Raw genomic sequence first — 12182 nt, 5'->3', positions numbered from 1 at the left:
TCATGAGTTAAAATGAAATGTTTTTAAAGTTTAAGGGAACCTGATGAACTTCCACTGAATTTTGGGTAAATATGTATACAGAATCAGAGATCTTGAACTACAAACAGAAGTCGAAATGGGAATTAGGACTGGTTTTAAAGAAACAGTAAAGTGGTGAGGCTAGTGAGGATCTTCAAAGTTTATTTTAATTTTCACTAATGTACCATGGTTTTTGCGATAATGATGGAAGGACCAGGATCTGAAACCCTCAACACTGTTAAAGAGTGAAATTTACGCATATTTGTATTCATTAAATTAAGGGCCTTGACTCTAACAGAAACTGGGAAAGCAAAATAAGTGCTGTATACTTCTTAAGTGTAATAAATCCTTAGCACCTTTAAGAAGCAAGCAAACACAGTAATTTTCAATGTACAGTTTAATTCCTCCTCCTTCACATTTAGGGTAAGAGAGGTAGGGATGCTGAGTGACTTGCAAGAACAGGTATTAACATGTAAGAGTTACTGGCGCTTCATTCAAGGCTCATCCCAGATCACACTCCTCTCTGCGTAGGTTTCCAGAAATCCAATTAGACCTGGCAGAGATGATAGTTTTTAAAATATAATTACAATGGAAGGAATGTGGTACAGTGGATGCATTTTCTTAAGCCATTTAACACCTTGCCTCATAAAATTATCCTGCAAAAGTTAAATTCAAATTAATTCCAGCCTGTATAAAAACACCAAAAGCTAGGAAGTGGCTGGATGACATAAACAGCAGGTAACCAGAAATGGTGATGTCCTGAGCTGGAGGTAGGTCCAGCAGGATGCCACCAGGACTGGATGAGATAAACAGTCTGCAGATCATATTCAATTTGCAGTGACACAAACACCAGCGAAGGTGGGGGGGGGAAACTGCAAAGGTAAACTGGGAGAGTCTGAAGTGCATGAAGTGCATAACAAAAAGGAATTCAAATTGCATAAATACAGACTGAGCAGTGTGAGAAAATGGACGAAAGAACCCATCCCAGACCAATCAGACCGGGACCTTAAAACCCCTCTTAATTTGCCCTATCTCATTCTACCCTAGTCTTCCCCCTGTCCTCCCCCATCCTCTGCCGTCTTCCCCTCCATATTTCCCCCATTCTCCCCCTTTACACCCTTCCATCTTGCCCTGCCCTCGCCCCTTTGCTTATCTCTTCTTTTTACCTTCTTACTCCATCTTCCCCCTCTTCCTTATCCCTTTTTTCCTCCCTTCTTCCCTTTTTGTCGCCTCTTCTTCCCCCTTCTTCCTCTCTCCTTCCCTCCTCCTTACCCGTTCTTATCCCCACTCTCCCCTTCTCAAACCACCATTTCTCCCTCTCCATTCTTCTCCCCATTCTTCTCTCCTTCCTCCTCCTTCCTTCCCTTCCCCTTCCCTTTTTCTTCCCCACTTCTTCCCCCTTTCTACTACTTATTCTTCCTTGCCACCACCCATACCATTCATCTCCTCATTCCTTCCCAAATTGCTCCCACCATTCTTCCCCCATTCCTCTTCCCATTCTTCTTTCCCCATTCTCCCCACCATTCTCTCTGCCGTTCTCCCCTCTTATTGCAAACCCCTCCTGGATCAATCAGACCAGGACCTTACAAGCAGATATTGAAAAGAAGAGATCAAAAAAGCAGAAACAGCAGCAGGACCTAGGAAGTACTTAATAATACAATAGCAAATAGTAAAAAAAGTATGTTTTGACAGCACAAGAGAATGACAAACAAAATGTGAACTATATAATACTTCCTATGCAGAAGACCCAGGTTAGGTGGAGGGGAAGGTGAGAATCTCTTCCCCTGCATCACGTGTGAGATACTGCTGATATCCATCTTCAAGTTGTAAATTCAAAGGAGAGAGGAAAATTCCATACTGACACAGGAAGGATTAAAGAATGATGTTATGAAACTGAGTGAAATAAGGTATTTGTGATGAAAGTCAGACAAAATGTCCTAACATCGGATCCTGTAGCATTGCTAAAAAGTTTTTCATGGGCTTGCTGGAAACATCCAGAGACAGCAAAGGCATGCTTATACTTGTCTGGCAAGGACATTTGGGGAAGTTTTGTTGTGTGGTTAAATATGCATTATGCATTTCTCTGCCATAGGCGAGAAACTTGCTCCTCGCAACTGAAAAGATGGATGCTCCACAAAGTGCAGGGTTTTATGATCGCCGAGGCAGTGACCAGCAGGACAAGTTGTTGCTGGAAAATGAAGGGCATCCTTCATGAACTTTCAAGAGGAATGGGCTGCTGTGACAGCTGTGAATTGCAGTCACCTCTGTGGAAGCCATCATCCCCTGAGGAGGGAGGTGAGGGAGCAGAGGGTCAGAGGTAGGAGCTCCTTTCCCAGGCGCCCCTTGCCTGAGCTTGCAGGGATGGCAGAGCTCATCCTCCATGTGTTTTCTTCACTCAAAGAGGGATGCTGTGGCTGAGGGGAGATGTGGGAACATCTGTGGGCAGTAAAGTGAGACCCTGGTGGTGGCTGGAGAATCCATGCCAAGGAGGGGAGGGAAGCAGGTTCACATCAAAGTCTTACCTCCATCACCGGGACCAAAGCAGGCCCTGGAGCCAAAATGTAGACCAGGAGAAGAAACTGGGTTAAATTATTCATGATTCAATACTGAGAGATGGCCAGCAAACTAGTATTGAATGTACACATTAGAAGGAGCCATAAAACAGCATTGCAACAGTTGAGAACCTGCAGCCTATCTCTTTTTTCCCACCAACCTTCCCAAACAGCTTTCTTCTTCCCATTGCCCTTCTGAAATCAACAGTGCTCAGAGTGTTCTGTTGCCAGCATTTATCTAGGAGAATGACATCATGGCCTGGTTTCCTTTTCCCAAACCTTCTTCCACAACAAAGGACAGCAAAAGCAGTAGTTGATACACCTGAGATAGGCACACTTGCAGCCTGGTGCCTTTCATTAGACAAATGACTGAACACAGAAGCTCATTAACCCAAGATGACTACCACAAATATTTTCATCCTAAAAGTTTATAATTAACAGGAAGACCAGTAAGTAAACTTCACAAGCTGCATGTTAGCAGAAATGTGGCTTTATCACTTTACTTCCTTGTTGCAGTTGTAGTTGGCAAAAAACTGAAAAAAGGAACTGCCTGCAGCAGCAATCCAAACCCCATGTAAGGATATTTTAAGAACAGATAGGTGAACTTATGGAACTTCAGAGGTGGGTGGTTTATCTAGCAATAATGTGCCTGTGAAGTAAGGAGAAGTTTTGTTCTGAGGCACTGGTGGAGGCTGTGCAGGATCTACCCTGCCATGAACTTCTGCTACATATAAACATCTTGTGGTCTTCATTGACCCACTCCAGACATCCAGTCTTCAAGAGTTAGTATCAGACCACCTCCTGAGCATGACTGCAACATGCCCAAGAGAGACCAGAAAAGTGGCAGAAGGTATGATTCAGCATTTCAATGGCATGCTATATTTCACGCTAGCATTTTGTATATCCCTACCAGACAACAGATCTCACTTGATCTGTACAAGACTCTCTGCTCCAGAGGGCTCATACTGGAGTCATTAACTGGCACTCAAACCTGCTCACACTCTAATTTCATGGTTCTTATAGTAAATACAGTATTGGGCTTTCCTCCACCCCCAAACTTGTTTTAAAAATACACAGCTCCTCCTTTCTTCTGTGTGCAACCTGGCTGGGATTCTTTCAAACTCTCTCCGCCCTCCCTCTCAGCCTTGCTTGAACATTTCTAAAGTAAAAACATATTTGACTGAGGTCTTAATTTGGCAACAAAGGATTTTACTGTAAAACTTACATTGGGAAGTTGTCCCAGGCAGCGCTGTTAAAAATGTGCTTGGACATTCATTTTGAAGAGTTTTGATCCTTGTGGGTATTTTATTTTGCTTTGAATTGTTGAAAAGAGGTTGTTTCAGTGATGGCTTGTGCCCATTTCAGCTGGGTAACAGAAGAGAAGTCAAGGTGCTTCTCTTCCTTGATTGCTCTCTGCTGGAGCTGAATAAAAGAAGCTGAGCTCCAGGGTTGTGGGAGGCAGAAGCCAGCTGGCAGGTAGCATCCCACCTGCCTGCAATTAGAAGGGACCATCCTTTGTTTCTTGGATTTGTTATACTAGTAACAAGAAGTAACCAGCCTTAGCAGGGTTACATTAAACAATATAGCCATTGATTACACCTCCTTTTTCAGAGTAGATTCTAGCCTAAAGTCACAGTCTTGTAACAATAATCTTATCACAAAGCAGGGAGCAAAAATGTTTTTTCTTTTGTGATGTCCTAAGACTGCACTAAATTATACATCCAAAACTACTATCACAAACATAGGTTTGTATTTAAGACTTTGCTCATTAAAACATGTTTTTAACCTTGCCCTCTACTTTTATACTTCTGCATCATTTAAGAAAAGGCAACGTCAGAAAGGAGGAAACTTCTGAAAAGAGACATTGACAGATAGCTAACAACCGTTGCAGGAGTAGCAATATGTTTTCTTGCAAAAGCTCAGGGAGTGGTGCCTTCAGACCAAGGCTGAAATGAAGAGCCCTCATGTAGGGTTCTTCATCTTCTTAAAACAGGCTTTACACAAGCTACCTTGAAGTGATTGGGGGAGCAGAGACATGTCCAGTTCACAGGCAACTTTGTCAAAGTGCATTCTGGTACTGGAGGTGCTGAGAAGCCTGGAAGATTTCAGGGTGTTGTTTGGGCCAGGTTTGGGCCTGATTAACCAATGACAAGATGACAGAAGTTCTCCCCTACCTCTCACTCCAAGGAGAGGAAGATAGAGAGTTTTATGAGTTTAGGAAAAAACTAAACTACTTTAATGAAATATTAATAATAAAATAAAAAAGAAAATAATTAAATAGATATAGTATATATAAATATATACAAAACTATATCAAATTCCCAGAAAATGTCACCAGAAAGCACTTCCACTGGGGAAGTTCCAGACCTCTGAATGGGAACTGGATTCCAGAACTCACTGGTGGAGATCAAAGGTAGACAAACTGCCACAGTCCTCCTCACTGAAGAAGAAGCCTTGAAGAGGAGCCAACCTGGCCCTCTTTGATCCATCAGTTTTTATACTGAGCATGACAGATGGGATGGAATACCATATTGGTCAGTTTGGGTGACCTGACCCATCTGCTCCTCCCCAGAGGTGCAAACCCCCCACACAGGGTAAACAACCAAGTCAATGGAGCCTGGCTGCCACAGCAACAAGTATGAGCAAGGCCTCTCTACGGAACAAAAAATTGGCGCTGCTCCACCCCAAACTGGGACACAGGAGAGGGAGGGTTTCACATCTCTGGCACAGAGTTGGGAAGAGACATGGGCTCCCTGACAGCTGGGGCAGGCCTGTGCTAACATGTCCTTATCCAAAAAAATAACAAAGGTGGGAAGAGGTCCCTGAGTTTACATACCATTTCTGCATATTCACTAGGTACATCTCTCTGTGAGGACAATTTTAACATTGAATCATGAAAACAAGATACAGCCTCAAAGAAGAAGGAACCCACTCTGGGATGAGGAACAAATTTATTTTGCATGGATCAGGAAAATCAGAAATATTCGCCATAAAATTTGCTGAAGCTTATGTAGAATTTACCATTTACATGAGGTGAACTATTAAGCATAAAGCTTGAACAATAATTTCAATATGATTTATAAGAAGAAAACTCTTAAAACAGGTCCTAAGAAAGATATAAATAAATAAAAACCTGGGTAGAAGCCGCAAAAGCAGCAGAAATATATCAATTCTGGTTTATGCATGTTTTTCATACAGATCCTTGACCATGACAGGAAATTAAATATTGTTGCTTTCCAAGATTCACCCACAGCTAAATGGCACATCTTGGAAGAAAAAGAGCTTTGTGTCTCACCAGTAATACATTAGTTCTTCTTTCATTGAGGAAACAATTTCAGACTTGATTAAGACAGTTTTATTCCTCTGTTGTTACTGTTGTCTCATATTAAGGTTGACTGAATTATCTGTAGGAGTCTTCTACATTACGGTAAAAGTTGTTTTTAAAATAAATTCTTAAATTAGAACATAGAGCTGTTTATAACATAATGATTTCATCAAAAGATAAGTTACAAGTGAGCATTCCTGGCAATGACTGTGGTCATTAAAGTAGCTTCCTCCTCCAAAGCAGAAGAACAGGAAAAGGATTTTGCTCCATAACAACCAGTCTTATTTGACCATTCAGTTTCAACAGACAAAATTGTCTTACCTTGATTCAGTCTTTTTTTCTTTGAAAGAATGTCAACGTTTTGGACTATTTTAAATATTATTAGTGAGCTGAGAATTGCAGAATGTAGCAGGGGTTATTTGCATCAGAAGAAATATCAGATACCAAGATATTTAGCAGAGTGTTTATGCACACTTCAGAGTACAAATATTAGAAAACGATCCAGTATTTTATCTTCTGATCCTCATTATCTCAGCTTCTTTAAGCCTGTGGTATTTACTGTGTTTATTCTTACTGCAAATGCACTAATGAAAGAATATTTCCCTTGTGTAAACAGGGTTTAAATACATTAAGACAAATTGCAAAATATTGAGATTGCTGAGGTTTAGTTTCATATTAAAGTTATCTTCAAACAGTGGACAGTAAGTGTTTTATTAGCTAATCTAAAACTCAAAAATATATTTTAACATAGTCAAAATTATGATAATCACAATTTGAAATAATAAATTTTTGCTTACATAAATAATATTTTAGATTCAACAGCTGTAGAAACATATTTTTGAGAGACAGATGCATGCTATGCTGAGAAAAATAGCATTTCTTAAAATGTCCCTGAAAACATTGCCTTTGTTTTTCATGAGGGTGTATCTTATTTTTGTGTATGAAAGATGGCACTCACCATTGTTTCCGTTTCTTAAGAAAGGCAACCCTTGCTTCTTCCACTGGTCCTTGTAGTATGGGAGTAAGTATTGTGTCCTATTAATGGTGACACAGACAACAACTTTTGACTTAGCGTGTTTTCTGACCCAACATCATAGGGTAGGAGAAAGTTGCAATGAAGTATTTAATAATTGTTCATGAACACCTCTACATGTGCTACAATTTATCAGCAGGAACCCTGAGTTTAATTTTGCAGTCTCGGATACCTATGTGTGATTATTTGGTTAGACTTTTCTTCAAGGAGATGAAGGCTTCACAATAAGCTTCCCTCTCTTGTCATGTGACAGGCAGTAACCACTGGAAAATAAAGGGCATTCCTAAAACCATGGAGTCTTCAGCCAGGAGGACATAATCATAGTGGTGACAGTCTGGAGAGTTGTGCCACATGTGCTGGGGCAGTGCTGAGATGTGGGTACAAGAAAAGCTGTTCAGGTAAGAGTATGGCACTGAAATGTGCCATTTCTCCTGGAATAACCTCCTGTGGGTCTAGCTAGGATATGAGGGAGTCAGTCCTGGAAGCTAGAAACACAGGCAGAGCCTTCCCTCTGCCTCACAAACCCTTCCCTCTAGAACTAATGAAACTACCTTGCTTTTAGCAGTTTGTCACAGTCGCAAGCTCTGGCTCCACCAAAGGTTGTAATAGTGAAGAGCAAATGATGGTGAATATTTGATTCTCCTTGTGGTCTCAGCCAGAGGAGGGACTCCATTCATTGCAGGAGTCTTGGGCTCCTTTGTGCTCCAAAGTGGTTTACCCCAGGTCAACTAACACATGGTCCATAATTACTTCTAGCACCATGTTTCCTCTCAACATGTTGCTGAAGATCTCTGTGTAGAAAAGCCTGTTCTCCTAATTGGTCTCCAACCAGACGTCTTTAACTTGACTACTTCACAATACAGCTGGTCCTCAGTATCCAGCAGATGTTGCTACTGAGCAGCAGAAAGGCCAACTCCCCACCTTCCTTCAAAGCTGAAAGTAACTCAGAGCTCCATCTCTATCTACATGGAGGGAAAAACGCCCAACCCCAAATGTCAAGCTTGAGTCATCTGTGGTTAGAGATGCATGAAAGGAGCAGGGAATCTGGAACCATTGAGGCATGGAAAAGCTGAATGAACAGCAAAGTAGATCTTGGGGTAGAAAATTCTCTCCAGTACTAGGAATTTTCTGACAGTTTGTAGCTTTATAATTCGTAACACAGTGCTAGACCACTGATTTCAGCTAACATGCCTCAGCTTTGCACCAGTGTCCAATCAGTACATTTAAGTCTGTCAGACATTCAAAGACGAATGCTCTTTTGGGCATTTTGAGCACCATTTTAGGCACCATTTCAAGTAATGCCCTAGAGAAGTCCATGGAAGGCGCATCTGTAAACTGTGCTACTCAGACAGGGAATTTCACCAAGAAATGACAGTTGTTCTAGAGATCATATTTTCTTGTAGAGTAAGTTGTAAGGGATGCTTGAGGAAGTAAATTCACAGGGACTTTCTTAACTTTTACTCTTTTGGACTCTTTATATTGTTCTTGTTAGCAATAAGAATGATGATTTGCATAACAAAGTCATCTTATCCCCAGTCAGGAGGGTTTCAGTGCAGGGATTGTGCAGGTAGCTGCACTGGGGGAATTTCCAGATAGTGTGGAAGGGGTCAATACCATAATGCGACATCTTCATAGAGGAAAGCAATTGTGCAAACTCAATAGCTTCAATGTGAACATTGCCCTATTTTGCAAATACAATGTCAGCGGTGAAGAGGGGAGGAGAGGTGAAGTTTCCTAGGGAATTTTTTCATTGTTTTCTATTGCTTATTTCTGCTAAAAAGCCATTGATCTGGCATCTTTTGAGGAGGAACAGGAAACCGCAATGAAAAAAATATTACTGGAAAATTGAAATTTCAAAATGTAGCTCTTCCTTTTTTCACATTAACTCATTCAAAAATTCCCCTGAGACTCCCTCAGGGGAGTGAAAACACCTGAAAAAAATATCTCATTATCTAACTCCTTTGCTGCTTAACCACTTGTCAGCTCTCAGGATGATGTTCATGGTTCCTTATTAGTCCTGTCACTAATGTACGGATTCAGAAGAGAAAATACTTAATTTAAGAAGGAACTTTTGGGAACTTTGGACTAGGAAGCTCATCTACCTTCACTGTAATTTGTGGGCAGCAATCGCTTCCTTAGTACTTGCTCTGTCTCCCAGCTAAAGGCTTACCTTGAGAAAACCATGCTTCAAACATGCAATATAAATCTGCTTGAAAATCTGATGCCTCCCCATGAAGCTCTGTTTTGGTGCTTGAGGGAAATTTTTGGGAGACTTGGTTTTGAGTTGTCTTTTTCCATCAGGAAATAACAGAGCCTAAAGTTTTCCTGCAGAATTAACCTTTTCCTTCTAAAACAACCTGTCTCCTGTAGGGTTGCCAGTCCAAAAGATACAAGAAGTATGGGCAGAGTGATAGGGTGTGTCTCACCTGGTACATGCAGCAAGTCTTATGGGATTGTCATTTCCAGCCATAGCTAGAATAGAGACACTGTTTTGTTCCTTTTTTTTAATGGCCTTGATTATTATATTGCTAAAAGTTGTAGCATGTTTTATACAGAAGCCGAACAATAAAAATAAATAAATAGGAGATGTAATTTCTGAAAGGTTCATCTATCTTCTTCCCTGTTTAGATATATATAGGTTACTATCTTTCTAACAAGCTTGTTTGCTAAATAAATGTATTGATATCTTACTTGAATTATGGGATAAACTAAAACCCTAGACGTACATGTGTTCAGAGAAAAACTAAGACACATTGCATCATGAAATATTACAACACTTACAACACCATTACCAACAATGTTAAGAGTATAACATTTACGTTCAATATCTCATTATTTTTTCTAATTCAGTCAAGGTCTGAGACAAGGGCCTAGTGAAATCCTACAGAAAAAGAACAAGCAATGCTGATGCCACGTCTCCATGGCAGCACAGCTAATTTGGCAGGACAACCAAGCGCGCAGAAAGAAAAAGAGGTTATTTACAAAGATATCTTTGATAAAAGGGGCTTTGGGGACAGGAAAATGGTCCAGGAAAAAAAAAGTCACAGAAACATTCCAACCTTTAAAATAAATTCTTTAAATGAGTGAGAGAAAATAAATTAAAGAAAAAAAATTCTTGAGTCACTAAGCACAGTGAGTTTCATCTTTGTTTGTTGTTGTACAATGCTATAAACCACCCTGAATGGCCCAGAATAACATTAGTGGTTCTGTGTATTGTAACCACTTCAATCAAGGCCTTTTGTTTTGAATCACCTGCCCTGCCTGCATTGGAGCCCCTTTTATAGCCCGGTCGCAGCACAGAGATCTAATTTAGTTCCACATACAAAAAGGAGTGAGGAAGAAAAATAGACTCATCTCTTATTGCTCCTTGCTCAAATCCACAAGAGAACAACTGGGACGACAAATGGAGTGTAATGTTTAAGAGAATATTTTAAAATTCCTCAGCCTACGATCCCCAAGCAATTTGTAAATTATATTGTTATAGCATTCTCAAAGGATGCAGATGCCCAGCTGGTCACAGGTGAATTGGTGGCCTAGGGCAGTGGACATGCCTCCCATGAAAAGAGGGGGAAGGGGAAACTGTGAGGAGAGCCCACCCTGAAACACACGCAGTGTGGGGCAGGGGGCTGTTACTAACCCCCATGGAGAGCTGAAGGGCAGAAGTGCCTCAGAGTATTCAGTATGGTTAACCTTCTCTAGCTCACTTGAGGTTGCAGGCAATGGACCGAGACCCTACTCAAGGCCATGCTACAAGTCTTTTCCAGTCCCCTTCCATGTTTTGCCTGTAGAAACAGCTCTATGCAAAGACCCATAGTGGTTACTAGAGTAGCAGAGCACCCTTTCAGTTTGGACTGGTTTCATGTTGTGACACCTTCTCAGATCAAGGAATCCACCACTGTGTCCATGGTTACCTTTCTTTTAGCTTGCCTGAAAAGAAAGTAATTTTGCCTCCATCAGTCTCAGCCAGAGGCTCAGCACCCTGGGCTTTTGGGACATTGTTCCTCTGCCAACAAAGAGCCATGTAAAGACTGCATGTGGGAGCCCCAAGCCCCACGTTGACCAAGGCCCCTCACAATGCAAAACTAGAGCCTGCAGCATCTAACTGGGCAGGTGTCTTTCTAGGTCATGTGCCGGGGACGTGTCTCTTGGCACCACAGGCACAATTCCTACTCTTTTGTGTTCTCATTGCTACCGTAGTAAATTTTACTTTGCTTTAAAGGCAATGTGGTTGTAGCACCTACCCTGCAGATATGCATATAAATGCAGGGGTGATGCTAGTGAAACTAGTCATACAAGTGTGTGTGTGTGAGTGAACCCTTTAGGTTCATGGTATGAATTAGCTAAACACAACTATAATCTTCAGAATAAACATAAGCATGAGATTCTATTCATGGAACACTTTCTGAGCATCCTTGCCTTGATTGAACCTCTCACCTGGAGGAAATTATTTTCCATCAACAAACAAAAGGAAAAAAAAGTATTTTCCAAATCACTTACCTAGACCTCCTCATTAATTTCAAGTGTGATGTTACCACTTACTAAAGAAACAATCACTGTGGTTTTTATTCTGCTTCCTACTTTCTACTATGAACGATAAATACATTAGAAAATTAACTTGCAGATGAAAGAAAAGAGCAGCCTGTGGAAGTTGAATAATGACCTTATTTTAAGAATTTCCCTTGAGTAACCCCCACTGTTGCCTCTTACACAAAAGGAGGAAAAATTATACACGCACATCTTTAATGTCTTTTTTGAATGCTGATGAAATGATTAGGTTTTTGGAGAAGTCTGTGCAGATGAAACGACAGCAGCAGGAGTAGTAGGCAGAGATTAGCTAGAGACTGCAGTCTGAGATCTGATGTTCTGCAGTTCAGAAAGAGAAAAATTAGCAAAATAGATTACACTTAATAAAGTGGAAGAAAATTAAGATTATATGGGGTGGTTTTGGGAAACAAATGAGCTTACCCTGTTTAGAAAATGCGGCTTTCTTTCAGAGTCGGAAGCAATTACTCATTGCATGTTGGTACCTTATGCACTTATCTTGCAAACAGGTGAGAATGTTTAATATCTGTTTGCTGAGGGGACCAAAGAGGTCTTAGCACTGCATTTCACAAGGGGGAGCTTTTCTGCTTTAGTAAATTAATTCCCCAGGTCCTCTCTTACTCCTCTAGCACCAGGTTGTCCTATTCTTGCACTTGGATCTTACTGGACACATTTTAGCACCGTCTACAAATGTCTACAAATGCCTTCTCTG

The sequence above is a fragment of the Calidris pugnax genome, unplaced genomic scaffold (assembly GCF_001431845.1).
Source record: "Calidris pugnax isolate Ruff unplaced genomic scaffold, ASM143184v1 scaffold24, whole genome shotgun sequence".
NCBI classification, from domain to species: Eukaryota; Metazoa; Chordata; class Aves; order Charadriiformes; family Scolopacidae; genus Calidris; species Calidris pugnax.
The sequence above is the reverse complement of the archived record's forward strand: the minus strand, read 5'-3'. Positions refer to the sequence as shown.